General features: G+C 47.8%; 1 protein-coding gene and 1 pseudogene across 1 annotated transcript in view; one reads left to right on the top strand and one right to left on the bottom strand.

Annotated features, from left to right (window-relative positions):
- The window catches only part of WDR64 (WD repeat domain 64), a 2246160-nt gene that overhangs the window by 284702 nt on the left and 1943945 nt on the right, over positions 1-17513 (top strand). The window lies entirely within an intron of this gene.
- Positions 5127-5301, bottom strand: LOC147708579 (small nucleolar RNA U3; annotated as a pseudogene).

Here is a 17513-nt window from a genome sequence, read left to right as displayed (position 1 = left end):
AACAGCATTCCAGGGTTGAGTAGGACCTCAACACTCCCACACCACTGGAGGCCTGCTGAACTCGCGACGGAGCTGAGGTGAGCCGCGCAGTTACCACGCGACGTCACAGAACCGGCGCAACAGGGGACAACACTCTGCAAGGAACACACGGACAACTGCATCTAGGTACACCGTCACTATGGGGGATGAAGATGCACCAGCCGCCACTATCCACATCCCATTTCAACACGCTGCATCGGGGGTGCTGCCACCATTCAGTGAAGTGGAATACCCGTCCACAGCCTCGCCAAGGTGGAAGGTATGGCTCGAAAGACTAGAAAACTACTTCATAGTCACGAGAGAGACAGACAAAGCAGTAAAAAGGTCGCTCTTGCTACACTACGCAGGGGATGAAATATTTAGACTGTTCAAACACCTGCCTAACACGGGGTGGCGGATGATTACGATGCGGCGGTTGCTGCCCTCAATGGCCATTTTGACCCCCAACTGAATGTAGACTTTGAAGTATTTAAACTGGGTCAGGCACGCCAGAGGGAAGGTGAGACGATGGACCAGTTCCATACCCGCATCAGGGAGCAAGCCAGTTCCACCGACGAAGATCAACCAAAGGCCATAAGGAGGCAGATTATCCAAGGGTGTCGAGACAAGGCACTGAGAGGGTAGATTCTACGTAAGCCAGGGATCTCCTTGGAAGATATCTTAATTCTGGCCAGATCTCACAAACTCACAAACGTCAGAGCCACCGCCATGGAACAAGCATTACACAAACCCCAGATCAAGACAGAAACCATCAAGGTTGAAAGGGCGGACGCGGTGCGGGCCCAACCGCGTGGAACACCACAGAAAGGATATCGGAGAGACCCAGATTATCGGAGAGACCCGTCCTGAGCGCGGTTTGGGTATTGTGGGCACGAGCCCCACGCAGCTAAGGACTGCCTAGCCCAAGGGCAAACATGTGCAAATTGTGGAATCCCAAACCACTTCGCATCAGTGTGCCGCAGAAGGAACACGTCAAAAACCTTCAAGAAATCACGGACGCCTACCAAAGTGTTGTGCAGATGGCGGGAAATGAAGTCAAGGCCATCATTGACACTGGTGCCACCGTCAACGTAATGGGCCTGCAGAAGTTCAACAAACTACGCCCGCGGCCTCTGGTATTGCCATCCAAGATGAGGATATTTGCCTATGGAGCGGACACACCGCTACCCCTCAAAGGAAAAATCACAATACCCATTCAGGCCGATGAGACAGAGGTGATGGCGACAGTCCACATAATCAACCGAGAGGCCGACACGCTGCTAAGTAGTCACACCGCTGAAGATTTGAAACTAATAGCATTTGCCAATCACATCAGAGCACATCAAGTTGATGAACTGTTGGGACGATTCCCAGAATTATTCCGAGGCCTGGGTTGCATAAAATGTGAACCGATCAAACTACATATCGACAAGTCTGTCACTCCCACCGCCCTGCGCCACCGCCGGATACCATTCCACTTACGCCCCCTGGTGGAGAAAGAACTTGAAAAGGTGGAGAGCCTGGGTGTCATAGAAAAGGTCACAGGGCCCACCCCTTGGGTATCACCAATGGTCATTGTGGAGAAGCCTAAGCAACCCAGCGAAATCCGCTTATGCATCGACATTCGGCTACCGAATGCTGCGATCCGGAGGGAGAGACATCTAACCCCCACTATGGATGACATCTTGGCTGATGTGAGCGGGTCGAAGTGGTTTTCGAAAATAGACTTAAACGCTGGATACCATCAACTACCACTGGCGGAGGAAAGCCGATTTATCACCACCTTTAGCACCCATCTTGGCCTCCGACGCTATAAGCGTTTAAACTTTGGCATCGCAGCGGAGGTGTTCCAGAACACCATCAGGGAACTCCTGTCCGGACTGCCGGGGGTAATAAATGTCAGTGATGACATTCTGATACACTCCGCCACTGCGTCAGAACATCACAAACAGCTGCGAGATGTCCTAAAGAGACTGAGCACCCATGGAGCGACACTTCACAAAGAAAAGTGTCAGTTCTTTAAGCCCTCCATAGAATTCTTCGGCTACGTCTTTAACCAGGAAGGCATCCAGATAGATCCGAGGAAGTCCAAGGCCATCAAGGATGCCTTAGCACCAAAATCCCGAACGGAAGTAAGGAGTTTCTTCGGCATGGCCACCTACTGTGGCCGGTTCATACCGGGCCTGGCCACGCAGAGCAAGCCGCTACGAGCGCTGACCAAGGCGGATGCCACGTGGCAGTGGGGCCCGAAAGAAGACGAAGCGTTCCAGGGAATCAAGGATGCTCTCCTGGAGAAAGACCCCAAAAAACGTACAGAGGTGAGCCTCTGTGCTGTCCTGACCCAAGAACACGAACCCGGCCAGTGGACGGCATTAGCTTTTGCCAGCAAGGTCCTAACTCCGACCGAAACCAGGTACGCCCAGATCGAGAGGGAGGCTCTCGCCATTAAATGGGCATGTGGCCATTTTTATTTATACCTACAAGGACACTCCTTTGTCATGGTCACTGACCACCAACCCCTGGTGTCCCTCTTCAAGGGAACTGCCCCACACCCACCACCTCGCATTGAACGATGGGTGATCCAACTACAATCAAACGAGATGGAAGTAATATATCGCCCGGGGGCCAAGAACCCCGCAGATTACCTGTCGCGTCATCCCTCTCAACAGGAGCCAGAATCAGTAGACGACGACTGCGAGGAGTATGCCCAGTGGGTGGCACTCACCTCATGCCCGCAAAGCATGATAATAGAGGACATCAAGGAAGCCGCTGCTGCTGACAACATCTACCTGAGGTCTCTTCAGGCAGTCCAAGAAAGCTAGTGGGCCGAGTACTTACGCCCACCCAACTCCTGGCCCGCAGAAGATAAGGAGTCACTCACAAAGATCTGGCGAGTCCGGCATGAACTAAGTGCCACGGAAGACGGAGTATTGCTGAGAGGGTGACGACTGGTAATCCCCCAAAGCCTGAGACACCGAGCAGTACAACTCCCCCATGTGGATCAACAGGGCACGACAAAGATGAAGGCGCGCATGAGGGAAAAAGTATAGTTCCCGGAACTGGAGAACATGGTGGAGGAGTACGTGAGGAATTGCATGGCCTGCCAGCTGAGAAGTGACCCTGAAAGGCCCGCACCGGTGATCACGGAAGAAGCCTGCATGTCTCCCTGGACCAATATCAGCATAGATTTTGGAAGCTTCCCGGGCAAAGGACACACATTAGTGGCCATCGATTCCTACTCTAAGTACCCGCTAGTGGAGAGGGTTGTCTCCACCGCATTCACACACGTAGAACCGGCGCTGGAAAAAATATTCTCCATGTTCGGATATCCATCTGAGATATGGAGTGACAATGGACCACCCTTCCAAGGGACTGAATTCACCACGTTCCTCAGGACAAGAGGAATTCACCACCGTCGCATCACACCTCAGTGGCCCCAGGCAAATGGGGAGGTTGAGAGATTCATGTGGACTCTCAACAAGGTATTCCGGATAGCAATGGTGGAACAAGCCGACCCCGAACAATGACTACATGAGTTCTTGCGGGAGTATCGGGGCACTCCTCACTGCACCATGCAAAGAAGCCCATGGACCTTCATGTTCCAAGGACCACGGAGGGACCTCCTCCATACTGCCCTGGGCTGGATACCATCCCCGGTTGACACTGAAGAAGCACAGGAACGGAGACGACAAGGAAATCAGCGAGCCAGCCGGTGCAGGAGAGCAACTCCAAGGAACCTGAGCCAGGGGATCCGAGTGATCATACGGAACAGACGCCCCGGGGGGAAGTTCCAAACTCTATATGAGCCGGGAACCTGGACAGTAACATCTACAAAAGGCACCATGGTCACTGCCCAAAAGGGGGAAGAGGAAGTGCCACAAAATGCCTCGTGGTTCACGGCCCTACCACCGTAATCCAGACAACGTTCGGAGGCAGCGGAAGCGAACAACGAGCCACTCGTGACAGCGACTCCCACGGAAGACGATGATACACCCACAGAGGGCCAGGCAGAGGGACCTGAACTTACGTCGGTGTCTGAAACATCACCGACTGCCAGCAGAGAGGCGCATCGAGGCGCGGATGGTGGCAGGGCAAACGCCCAGAGATACAACTTGCGGCCCAACTCTCCACCAAGTCAGAAGTTGAAAGACTATGCCTGCTTGCTGAGACCCTGAAGTTGTCATCAAGGGACACGCAAGTACCCGGGCATCATTATGTGAACTGTTCTCAATATAGGACTGATTTTCATCTGTTGCGAAAATGTTATATAGTTGGATAGAGATGTAATGCTGGCAACGGTCTAGTTGCCGCACGCACACACGCACTCCCACATCTGCAGGCCAGGTGTGGCCTGCGGGGTTAAATAAAAGGAGGACGGGCGCTCGAGCCCGTCACTTCCGACAGTGACACTGGTGTCTGTCTGATTGCTGTAGCCGCTGCGCGACCTGTCCCTGCGCAACAGCAATAGCCCCTCTAGGCCTGAGGTGGCCCCACATTGCTGTGCACAACAACCACCACGAGCACTCAGGGGCAAGGGACAGGAAGAGCAAACCGCTGAGAGTGATGGGATAAAGTAGTCGCTTTCTCGGCCATCCCCACACCATCAGCTGCAGCTCTTGACCCCGCCAGCAACACAACAGAAATCAAAAATACAACTCAGTCAAGCAATCCATCATCCTCAGTGCATCTTCTACACACGAGGAGAGAGAATGCGAAAACTCAAAAATAGTTACTGCCACTGTTCCCAAGAAGCTGCGCGCGCGAGCACAGAATTCACCTTAAGCGCGCAGTGTGCTGTAATTAGCGCGCACTCCCGTGATACCGTTCGCGCCGCCGCTTTTAAAATGCGAGCAGCGCGAGATTCTTACAGTGCACAGCTGCGGGCTGATTCTGGTCCTTTGAATTAGTATTCGCGTTAATTGCAGCGCACACGCGCGCTGCAAGTAACACGAATACTAATTCAATGGACCCCAATCAGCCCCGCAGCTGTGCACTGTAAGAAAAGGAACGCAGAGCGTCAAACACAGCGTGCGCTAAATCACACGTCGTGTTTGAGCCTTTGCTTTTCCTTAATGTGCACAACTGCGGGCTACTTATGATCCTTTGTGTCTCCTTCCTCCAGCTCTCCTGTTAGCGAGAGACGAACGATCTTCGATAACAAACAGTAGCTGCAGAAATGCGGCACTGTCCACTCACGCTCGGAATGGCTTACGAAGATCAGACACTTTAGAACACATTTCTTAATGCAAAACTATAGAAACGATTCCTAATAAACCACTGCAGCTCACACGGACAGAAAAAGTAAAAACCCTCCTTACATTCAGTAAGAAAAGGTTCGGGATCATCAACTCCAACAAAAACATATGGCTGTATAACACGACAAAATAATAGTCTAAAGATGCACAGGCAGACGCATTCTTCGCAATAAAGCATTTTCAGTAGATCCTGGGTGACTCACTGCTTTAAAAATCTGCATAATCGAAATCATAGAAATAGATTGCTATCCCACTTTGCTGTGAGAATGCCATCAGCATTGACACACAACTCCCTTTATGAGAAAGGGTTAAAAACAACTAACATTGCAGCGGAAAGGGGGGGGTTGTCCTTTGAATGTCTCTTAATTTCCTAATGGTGTAATGATGCACAAACCTTGGACCTCACATACAAGTATTCCTCAGTTGAGCACGAGTGGGCTTTTCTGTGCTGCACGTGTTGTTTGGCGGCCCTTTGCTCAGTGACTGTAGTATGGGAAATACCCGTAAATTCTAAATAAACATTAAATAATTTAATGAAATCAGGTGAATGATAACGTTTAAGAGAATTTATCTACTCAAGCACATCGCCATGGGCATAACTTCTCCTCCATAGGATTAAATTAGGTCTACCAAAGGCACGAGCAGAGGCACACAAAGAAAATCCTAACACAATAAATTAACATACTCCAAATGATTTTCAGATTTAAGGCACCGATTTGACGAGTGGATAAACTAGCCTGTTATCTGTGCACCTCTGGTTAGACTCGTGAATACGCATTTTGAAGGACAAATTATCGTCAGGTTCCATATATTGCCCTTGGTAAATGAGGAGTTCATTTCCCCGAATCATCTAAAAAATAAGCTACTTTGTCATTTTCTCGCCTTTACATAGAATTTTTCAAAGTGAAAGCTTTTCTGCCGTACTTCTAAGTACATTAGCGTATTTTTCCAAAGACAGCAGTATCTGGCATCTGATTTACTTAACGTTCCAGCTGTCTGATATGAAAGCTAATGGGCCAGATCAGGACAAGCTTTGTTGAATTCTATTTAGCCAGATATAGACTGCTGCTTTCCCATCCTAAGCAGCATCCAGGGTCTGCTTTACAGTATTGTAAACTATTCTAATCTACGTCAGCACATTATTTAGTCACTTTAATGAAATCTATCAAGTTGAGCAGTTATGTTTGTACTACTTGATTCAACATAGTCTTATAGCCCGCCGAAGGGGGCTATACTGGCTATTAAAGGCCCGCTGAATCGTTAAAGGCCCGAGCCGAAGGCGAGGGACTTTAACGAGACAGCGGGACTTTAATAGCCGGTATAGCCCTGCTACGAAGGGCTATAAGGCTATTAGAACATTCTGCCACTAGAGGGCAGAATGTTCAAACAAATTAAACAAAGGGTTCTCGAAGCTCGAGGGGATATAAAATCCCCTCGAGCTTCGAGAAGCCTTTGTAGAACATTGGAATGTTGCTCTGCGGGCCTTTACCGGCCCGTAGAAGCAGGGAGCACTCCATTGTCTGAAATGGAGCTCCAAACGTTCCAATGTTCTAATGCCCATTAGATTCCCCATGTTAGACTAATGTTCTGATTTGTTGCCTTTGCCTCAAATTGTAAAGCGCTCCGATATCCTTCGGGATCAAGTTCGCGCTATATAAAACGTTATAAATAAAAAATAAATAAATAAATAAAAAATCAAATTCGGCCTGTTTTTTCTTGACACACACGGATTCCCTGCTCTCTGCTCCCGAAACAGAGAGGGCCCTACAGCGTGAAAGTTATAGTTCAAACAGGTAAACAGAGCATAGCCATAGTTTTGTTTCGTGCTTTGGCTCCCAGCAACAAACACATTTTCACTTATTGAAAAATTAAGAGAACCAGTTGGTAAACTCACAGCAAAGACAATCTAGCGTTACTTCCACAGTTTTCTGCACTGCACTAAATGAGCACTATTACCGTTTTAAGATGGCTATGCATAGTCAGACTGTGCGAAGAGTGTGTTTTACTACAGATCAGACTGACTCACCAGAGCACTTACTCTGTTGAAGCAAAGCCGCACCCGCACTCTGATTTCACATCATACTGTGCCAAAACTGTAGGAGGCCTAGGAACTATTCTTGTTCACTGCCTTGATTTTGATGCTCGAGCCAAGAAAGGGATTTTTCTGCAAGTTTCATCCAAAAATATCTTTGCGAGATGTTCCACTTCCTATCTGAAAGTGATTTACATGTTCAGAGGCAAAGTGCTATTTGCACTCATTTTGATTACTGCAGTGCTTTACACGAGGGAAAATTGGGAAAACTCTTCACAAAACTGCAGGTTCCACAAGACTGGGCAGGAAGACCTTTTTCAATCAGAATATTTGGTCCAGATTATGAACTGTCAATCTGCCGAAAGAGTCACATTGATTGCTAGTGCATGAGAAGCGACCAGGCACGGTTGCAAGCGTAGAAACAAAATGAGTAGCAACCAGCTACCTTTACATTTTAAAATGTTGGACCACAGACCATATGTATTGCAATGTCTTTAGTCTTCCTGAACAAAGGAACTCTTCCCCAGTTCACATCTACGAGCCTCACAGGGCGATGGCATTCGACTAGGGGTCACGCGTCGTGAGAGACCTCCCACAAAAACTATCAATAAGTATTTGTAGAGCGCGCTAATCACAACACTGGGTATCCATTTGCTATGGAATATAACGGAAAGTTTCACTTTAAGATGAACCCTGAATCCCTGGCGATCCAAGAAAGCGTTGACATGAACAACACCTCTTCTAACCACCCGGTTTCAATGTATGCAGCTTTTCCAGGCCCTACAAACCTTTAGGCATCTCTGCACTATCGAAGAATCCAAAACACAGATTATGTTTCCTGTACAGATGATTTAGTTCACTGGGGAACCAAACATAAGCATATAAAATGCCAAACACCCACCTTCCTTAATAACTTTAACCACAACACAACTTATAATACAAATACAGATATACATGGAAAAAGATTAATGCGAAAAAGGTTTCGTCTTGCATGTTTCTTAATATGTAAAGAGTATATCTATCTTAAATACTCCCATACGTAAGCAGGGGGGATAGCTCTCCTTCCAGACCTTCTAAGAGACAACTCTGGGGCACCAGAGTCCACTGAACATTTGCGGATTCCATCATTATTGCACCCTGAGGACCATTGCATGTTTTTCCTCAACAAACTTTCATCCAGGGCCACAGACAGAAAACAATGCACATCTTCTGAGCTAAGCTTTGAGCCCCGGCACTTATTGTTTTACAAACTAAGCACTGTATCCCGAAGTATTTGGCTATAGTTGAAATTGCCAAATGAAGATGAACGCTGCAGGCTACAGCAAAAAGATTCCATTCCACAACTTATTGTGTATATGTAATCTTGTGTAGGCTCTCAACATTTACCCACCAAATGAACAGTGCTCCAGTTAAGAATTTTTAGGAAAATCTTATGATGGCACCACCGTTGGAGTCTTGTGCTTTTCTAAACCTGAAGTCTACTTGCCTGTGTAACCAATTCATGTCATGGCGGGTGTATCCAAATTGCAAATCTGCCTTAAGACCCTTAACGTGGCACTGTATGTGTGGAAATGCACCATCTTTTCAGATATTTATTAAGCAAAAGTTTGGAGTGATGTTTGGTGCTGCACACATGCACAGTCTGGTTCCTATCGCACATAGCAATGGCTGCAGCGCACAGAGACCCTACACTGCCGTACACAGAGGAAACAAATTAGAGGGAACATTGCTCACCGCCCCCCTCCCTCTGTATATCACGCTTCAGGAAAGCGGTGCGCATACATTTCAAATCGTTTAATTTGACGCTTTCAAAACATCATCGCATTTCTCTGCATTCTGTGGGGCTCGGATCCAGGCTGTAGTATCGTAATAAGTACTCAGGTGACACTGTATAATTTCAAGTGGGAGCTTTATTTAACTTGCGTCCTCACTTTTACTTTCACTTGCCCAAACTGCCCCTAACTCCTCCTGTTTATTCTCCTTGTTACCCCTACCACTTTTGGGATCCCTGGCACCGGTCCTAGTGCCCGGCCCAGTGACAACATTACATATCCCCCCTTGTTACACAACTTGAAAACATCTCAGTGACATACGTGCATGGCAAATTAACAATGAGAGATAACAACATAGTTACAGTTCTTCAATTAGGCGAACGGGTCTTCGATGAGTTCGCTGCGCCGGTGAGTTACATCGAGAGTCACCTGGTCATCTTCACCAGGAGAAGTGGAAGTCCGATGATCAATTGCTAACTCAGGTGCTTTCTCGTTCAAAGCGTTGTCAGGCACAGTCAGTGCTTCTCGGACAGTGGGCGTGCATTTCTGGAAGTGCGCTACATTCCTGGTGATCTTTTTGTTCTCTGATGCAGCCGTGATCATGGCCCCTTTTTGTTTTGTTACTAACAGTGGGCACGGATGATATCGGCTGTCTTCTTTTTGCTGTTGTTTTTGTTTCACCATCACCCAATTCCCTTCTTGGATGGATGACTGCGCAGCTTTTCTCGGACTGTCAGCATATTCTTTCATCTTCTCCTTTTTCAGTCTGTCTCGTGCTACTAATTCTTTGTGATCAGTGTCTTGGTGAATGCCACTGGCGATGTCTCCCCAGGCCGGTATTCTCGTGCGCCCTGTGCGACCCAACATTGAGGTTGCAGGACATCTACCTGTGGTGGGATGAGGTGTGGTTCGATAAGCTCGTAACGCCTCATTTAAAGCTACTTGAACATCACACTTTGAGAGTTCTGTTTGCTGAATGGTTTTCTTGAGGCTGGCCATAAACCTTTCTACCATTCCGTTGGCCTGTGGCCATAGGGGGGGTGATTTTCCTGTGTCTAAAATTCAAGTGGTTGGCAAAAGCCGCAAAGTCTTGCCCACTGAACGGTGGACCATTGTCCGTTTTCACTACCTTCGGTATACCCCATGCTGCAAAGGTCTCATCCAATATGGGCATCGTGGTGGCAGCTTTGGTGGATGCTATCAGGTGTGCAATTGGGAAACGTGAGTACTCATCCATTAAGACCAGGATATACTTGCCAGATTGCAACCGGCCAAAGAAATCTACTGCAACATGTTGCCTGACACCGTCCGGCAGTTCTGACATTTGTAGAGGTGCAGGTGGATCCTCTCGACTCACTAGCTGACACCGTGGGCAGTCTTTCAGGGTGAGTTCCACCATCTGATCGAGTCTAGGGAACCAGACTCGCTCCCGTGGCTACGATGCCTCCGTGCCCTTCATGTGCTAAGTTGATGACTCCTTGGGGCAGTTGTTTCGGAATGATGATCCGGTTGTCTCATAATAGAAGACCATTGGAAGTGATGGATAGTTCATCCTTCACGTGTCTAAAGGAGGCAGTTCCTGACTGTCAACCAGTTCGTTTTGTACATGTGCTGCCAGGTGTCTTCAGCTATTTGTCTGAATGCGCTGTTTCACATTTTGTAGTCTGAATGCGCTGTTTCACATTTTGTAGTGTGACATCCTCATTGTTGGCGTCTAGAATGACCTCCAGGGGAACTGCAGGTGGTTTTGCTTGGGCCACTATAAAATGAATGTATTCTTCTGCTAGTGATGGATTTGATTTGGATGCTGCTTTAGGATGCCTCGACATATAGTCAGCTGGATTTGCAGCTTTTCCGGGTTTGTGGACTGTAGTATATGTGTATTCTTGGAGGCGGATGCCCCACCGCTCTTTTCTGGGTGGCATTTTCGCTTGGGGTTCCAAAAATGGTTAGCAGGGCCTGGTGATCCATGATGAGCGTAAAGTGTTTTCTATAAATGAAGATGTGGAAATGTTCACAGGCCCAGACTACCGCCAAGCTTTCCTTTTCGGGCTGAGAGTATGCTGTCTCTGTGTCTGTGAGACTTCGACTTGCATAGGCTACAATGTATCGTTGATCACCCTCCCTGTCAAATTGAGCTAAGATGGCTCCAAGTCCCACAGGACTCGCATCCACAGTGATTTCCGTTTTTCGCCGGGGATTGAAATAGGCCAGGTTATTAGCGGACTCCACTCAAGCTTTGATTGCATGGAAAGCTTGATCAAATCTTGTGGTCCATTGGAATGGATGGCCTTGTTTGGTCAGCTTTCTCAGCGGATAGCTGATAGTGGCGTAATCTTTAATATAACGTGCACAGTAGCTCGCCATGCCTAGAAAAGAACACACATCTCCAGGGTCTTTCGCTCTGGGAGTGTCATTTAAGGCTGTGATCTTTTCGGGATCCAGTCTCATGCCTACACCTGAAAAAATGTGTTCAAAGAATTTTAGTGTAGATTTGTGGAATTTACACTTGTCTTTATTTAATATAAGGTTAGCTCCAGTAGGGCATGACAAACATGGTCCAGTGCCTTGTCGTGTTCTTGCATAGTTGCAGTGTATACGAGAATGTCATCACTGTCATTTAGAGCATTGGGAATATGATGGATTGCTTTTCTATTGGCCTCCTGAAAAATCTCAGAGGCAGATGAGACTCCAAAACCGAGTCGTTTGTATCTGAACAGGCCTTGATGAGTCGAGAATGTAGTGATGTATCTCGATTTTTCGTGAAGTTCTAGCTGGTGATATCCCTTGTTGAGGTCTAATTTGGAGAATATTTTTGCCCCAATCATGTCGCTGATGTGAGGTTCCGGGTGTCTCTCTCTCTCAATTGCAGTGTTGGGGGCTCTCATATCCACGCAGAGACGTACTTTGTCCAGTGAGCCTTTTTTCGGTACTACGATCACTGGAGAGAACCAGGGAGTGGGTTCTGATGTTCTCTCGATGATGTCGGCCCTTAGAAGATCCTGTAGTTCCTCTTCCACAGACTGTTGAAGGTGAAATGGAATTTTCCTGTGATGTTGTGCTATGGGTGTCATTTGTTCATTTATATGCAGTCAAACTTGGCAGTGAGGCATTTTTCCGAGACCATGGAATAGTTTTGGAAATTTGTGAATTATGTCCGGTTCATCATCAACTCGATATAGTATTTCTACTAGCCGCAAATGTTCCACTGTGGGCAAACTGAGAAGACAATCTGCTTCGGGACCGCCAATGACATGGATGCGGGTGACAATAGTCCTGTTCTTGTATGTAAGATTAGTCTGAATTGGTTGTGGATCCATTTGGTTGTATTCTGTAACAGAAATATAGTTGAGAGATGCCCCACTATCCAGTACAAACTTGAACATGTGAGTGTCCATTTGAATATGTAGTCGCTGGTATTTCTTCAGTCGGTCAGGATCCGCAACCATGAAGACATATTCATCACTGTCTTGTGATACTGGAGACAGCAACCTCAACTCCCGCGATGGTGACTGACGTAAGTTGTAGGTGCCTGAGACTGGCGGCTGGACCTTGAAGAGCAGGTAGAAGACTCTCTGCGGTCTCTCACAGCCTTGACATGATGGCCAACAGTGGATAGTCTTTACGTATCTCTGTGAGTGTCTTTGCGAGGGGCTCTGCAGACATTTTCAAAGTGATAGTCCCGACCACGCTTCCTGCATCTTTGGCCTACTGCAGGGCACGGCTCTGTGTGAGGGAAGTTTTTTTAAAGGTGATCATTGCACTTTGATAGTATGAGAGCCATGGTATCTATTCTCCGTCTCTACAGTTTCCGACGCGGCCGCTAGTTCATGCAGAATACCATTACTAGGGGTCAGCTTTACTCGCTCTGAGCTTCTTCACGTCCTGTTAATTTTCCCGTGACGACTTGACTGTTATCGATTGCAGCATTGTTAACGTGAAGAAAAATATTCTATATTCAGCACTCATATCTCTTCTCCACTGCCGCTCCATCTGCCTTCGCCCTCCCTCATTACGCGGCTCTACAGAAACCAGAATTGCTGGATACACTATTTCTGAAACTTACATCTGCCGGGACACTCCTCTGAGTAGCTGTGCTCTATAGAAGCACCCCCCTATAACATAACATAACATAACATCATATATGGGAGGCCCAGATTGACTCACCACTACCTGGAGCATTTCACTACTTACGCATACTGTCTATCGTCTCAACAGATCTTGTCTATTCTTAATGGATCCTACCTTTATTCACCTTTTTATGCAATAGACAGTAACGTGATCTGTCACTAGTTATATGTACATGGAAAATAATCACTTATAGAGTGGGGATAACACCTAGTTTATTTGTGGTTATCCTTTTTTTAGTATGTGACTTAGCTATAGACCTTTTCCCATTTGTCTCTCACAGCCTTGACATGATGGCGAACAGTGGATTGTCTGGATTGTCTGTACGTATCTTTATGAGTGTCTTTGCAAGGGGCTCGGCAGACATTTTCAAAGCGATTGTCCCGACCACTCTTCCTACATCTTTGGCCTACTGGAGGGCACGGCTCCGTGTGAGGGAAGTCAATATCCACAGCGATAGCATTTGAGTTGGCGATCCTGTCGTTTGTCATCCGACTGTGACTACGACAACGACGGCTTGTGTGCTGAGACTGCACTTTGGATCTCGATGAGCGTTGTTTTGCATGGGACGATCTGTCATTGTTGCGAGATTGGAGCCTAAATGCCTGTTCTAGTTTTTCTCCTCTTCCCGCTTCTATTCGCTTTGCATGTTCGTCCGCCTGATCGTGTACCTGCGTCATTTCTTCAGTCTCGTCAAGAGAGTAGCTCTTCTTCAATAGACGTCTATGTAACAACTCAGACTGGCATCCTTCTATGATTCGCAGGCGAAGGGCGTCTTCAGTCGTGAACAATTCAAATTCACAGTAACGAGCCAAACGTCTGAGACGCGTGATGACTGCGCTCATGGGTTCATCTTTCTCTTGGGATGCTAAATTGAATGTGTATCTGTAGGAGAGTAGGGTCTGCTATCCTATGGTCACCCCAAATTTTTGCTTTTTGCTTCACTGGTTTATGACTTAATGAGGCTGTGGGCCTGCTAATCAGACCCACAGCCTGCTGTTTTCTCTCTGAATTAATGCCAATGCATGCTAGGTGCATTACGAATTGGAACTGGTTCACGTTATAGGCCCCTGTAACAGTGTACTCCAGGTACCCAGGGCATAGGGGTATCCAAGGCCTACCAGGGGCTGCAGCATGTATTGTGCCACCTCTGGCCTGGCCTCCATATTTGACACGACTGGCTGATCACTCAGCTAGGGTAAGTTGGTGTAATCACCTCTTACTTAGATATAGTATCCCAATATCTAACCCTAACTGGACACATGGTAACCTATAAGCCACTCCTATGGAAGGCCTCAGCAATCCTGGAGGCAGAGTGCTTGGTTTCATGTGAGATGGTGCTCTAGCATGAGCTGAGCCTGTCTGCAGCTGCCGGGAACAACTCCCTTAGCTGTTCCGGGATATTGCCATACCATATACTCTTAAGTGCATTATAATCCTCGCGGTTATATGCTAACTTTGGTTTGGCTTTATCAAAATATGTTGAGTAAGGTGTCATACGATTTTGAATACTATCCCCTAGACAGTCCTGTCGACGGGGATAGCATTCCACCCTAATAGAGGGACACTACATGTACATAATATGAACCCCGGTTAAAGTTAAACTAGAGCCTCAGCATCAAAAAATGGATGCTGCCACCACAGACACAAGTCTGACCTCCTGCTGCTGGGAGTCCTTCCAGCAAGGGAGGCTTGGACAAAGGCTTTCCTGCCTTGGGAGGTGCGAGCACCACCCCAGACAGGATTTTGTGTATTGGGTAGGACAGGGCTGAATAGATTGCGACATGCCTGGGGCACACAAGGTGTCCCTGTGCATAAGCCAGTCCAAACCTGTGCTGGGGCTTTCCAGCCCCAGTCCTGGCGCGGAGCTGGACAAAGAAAAGGGGGTGTAACCGCCCCCCTTCCTGGTCCCACCCAGAGGAGGGACCTAGCAGGTGATCCACCCCTCAGATTGGGAATAAGAGTGGAACAGTGCCATAGCACCTCAGATCATCCTGAAATCAACTTGAAACAAAGGAGAAGACTGGACTTCGACATTCTGCTGCACAGAAGACTGAAGAGTGGCCACCCTGTGAACACAGGCACCATCCAGCAACTCAACGTCTGCTTTGCTGCTGCCTCCTGCCGGAGCCCAAGCCCAAAGCCCAACGAGACCCAGACTCCCAGACATTTCAGAGCCCGAATCACAGTCCCTGCAAAGAAGAGACCCGTGGAGGCACTGAGAGACGTGGGACCGGACATCTCGAAAGACCCCCGAGAAGCTGACTGCGCAGTACCCGAGGCACCCTCAATGCTGTGCTTTGGGGTTTGAAAAGCCCCACCACAGAGCAGCATTTGCTTTGAAGATCAGCCCCCCAGAATCTCCACTATCTGCGTGGGGCCCTTTTGCACTTTGCCACTCGACGCGCCATCCCTGACACTTGCCACGTGGCTAGCGGCCATCTTGGTGATGAAATCTACAATCAACACTGCGGGTCTAGTTGCTCCAGACTTGCCCTCGCTCCCCTGAAAAGGAGCACCCGCTCTGACCTTGCTGGTCCGAGTGAAAAGCTTTCTTCACTTCCTGCGTGGCTTGCATTAGCCAAGGCCTGTTTGCTCCAATCAAGTTGCCGACACCGCCATCAGCTAGAGCCTTTGTAGGACAGCTTGTGATTGACTCCTGGACGTCCTCGACCTCTTCGTTTCCACGTGGCTGCGGAGACAAGCTACACCTCTTCGCCTGTTTGCACCCGACATCGCCTGGTTCCATCCTGGTTCCACGGGAGTCACTGGCTAGTGACTTTGAACATTGTCCCCTCTGCTTTAAGGTCCTCACCACTTCAGATCCACCCTTGGATCCACCGGAACTCTCCTCGACGACCCGCCTTAAGCATCTTCATCTTCAGGCACCATCGACCTGCGTGACGAAACCCGACACTACTTTGCACCTGTGCACCCGCTTCCTGAGGGTAAGGTAACTCAGCAACGCCGGTGTTCCTACACTGGTACACACCTCTAGTGTCTAGGCCTTAAGTTTTGTCCTTCTAGGTCACTCGGAAGGTTCCCTAAATAGTAACTTTATAACTTTTACGCACCATTGACATTGCATTGGTGCCTGCGTGTGCTTTAAGCGCTGCTCCCGAGTCCTGCGGGTCTTTCCCGACTTCTTCACTGTTAGTCCCAAACAGCTTCATCGATTCCCAAGGCCCTAGGCCTACTTCCTTTCAGCTAGGTGGTTCTTTTACCACTATTTTAGTATATGGTTTAGGTGGCCCTAGGGCTCATCCATATTGTGCAACTTTTGGTGTATTTAAACTGTGTTTTGTTTTAACGCTTTTGCTTCTGTGCTCATAAAGAGTATAGGGGATATTTGTAGTAAATAAATATATATATATTTTCAATATATATCTGTGTGGTGTCCTTTCATTTGGGATTCAAGGGGATTGTGTATGGTAAAACAGCTTGCTTCACATGCCTTTACAGAGTTTAGCCTAAGACTGCTTTGTCCACGCTACTAGGATAGCTGGTCTATAAGGTTGACTTACAACCAATCATCATAAGGGTTGCTTGGCATGGTACAAGGTGATCACTAGAACTAGTGAGCATCATATACCAGGTCAACTTCTCACATTGGTGGCAGTGGTGGGATTTGAGCTTGCTGTTGTTTTACCATTACAATCTTTGAGAGTATCATTTGAAAGATCATACAGGTACCTGCTAGGTACATATGAAACAAGACAAGTATACTTAAGTTCTACTGAACTTAGTTGTTGTAGAGGATAGGGAGTAGCACACCCTGACTACAACTACTAGATAGGTTTAGTAGGTAAACACCAGTGTAGGTACATATCCACCCACACTAGAGCAATGTCTGGAGCAGAGGGGTCCACTGGGACTGTCCCTGTTGAGAGTGACCCTACAAGGGCACCATTCAAATTTGCTATGCTTAATTTTAAAGAACTGAGGCAGATCTGTACCTTAAGAGGTCTCAAGACCGGCCCAACCCCTACCACAGACCACCTCAGAGAGCTTTTAGACCAGTCTGAAGCTCTAAAGACCTCTAAAGCAGACCCCACAGGGAATGCTGAAGGAGGCTCTCCCACTGAAGATGATAATACTGACACCCCTGTCCCTGTAGTCCAGATAGATGAGGATGACCAAGTCACTGGAGATACTCAACCTGAGGAAGAGGAGGAGGAGGAGGAAGAAGAGGGGACAGAAGGAGAGAGCAGTGATTCTGATGATGACAGAAATAGTCAGGTGCCAGCCAGAGGGGTTAGCATGGCTAACTTAAGCCTATGTGGGACTGAGTCAGGGATGAACCCACTC

Source organism: Lissotriton vulgaris, chromosome 6, assembly GCF_964263255.1.
Source record: "Lissotriton vulgaris chromosome 6, aLisVul1.2, whole genome shotgun sequence".
Lineage (NCBI taxonomy): Eukaryota > Metazoa > Chordata > Amphibia > Caudata > Salamandridae > Lissotriton > Lissotriton vulgaris.
The sequence above is the reverse complement of the archived record's forward strand: the minus strand, read 5'-3'. Positions and strand labels throughout refer to the sequence as shown.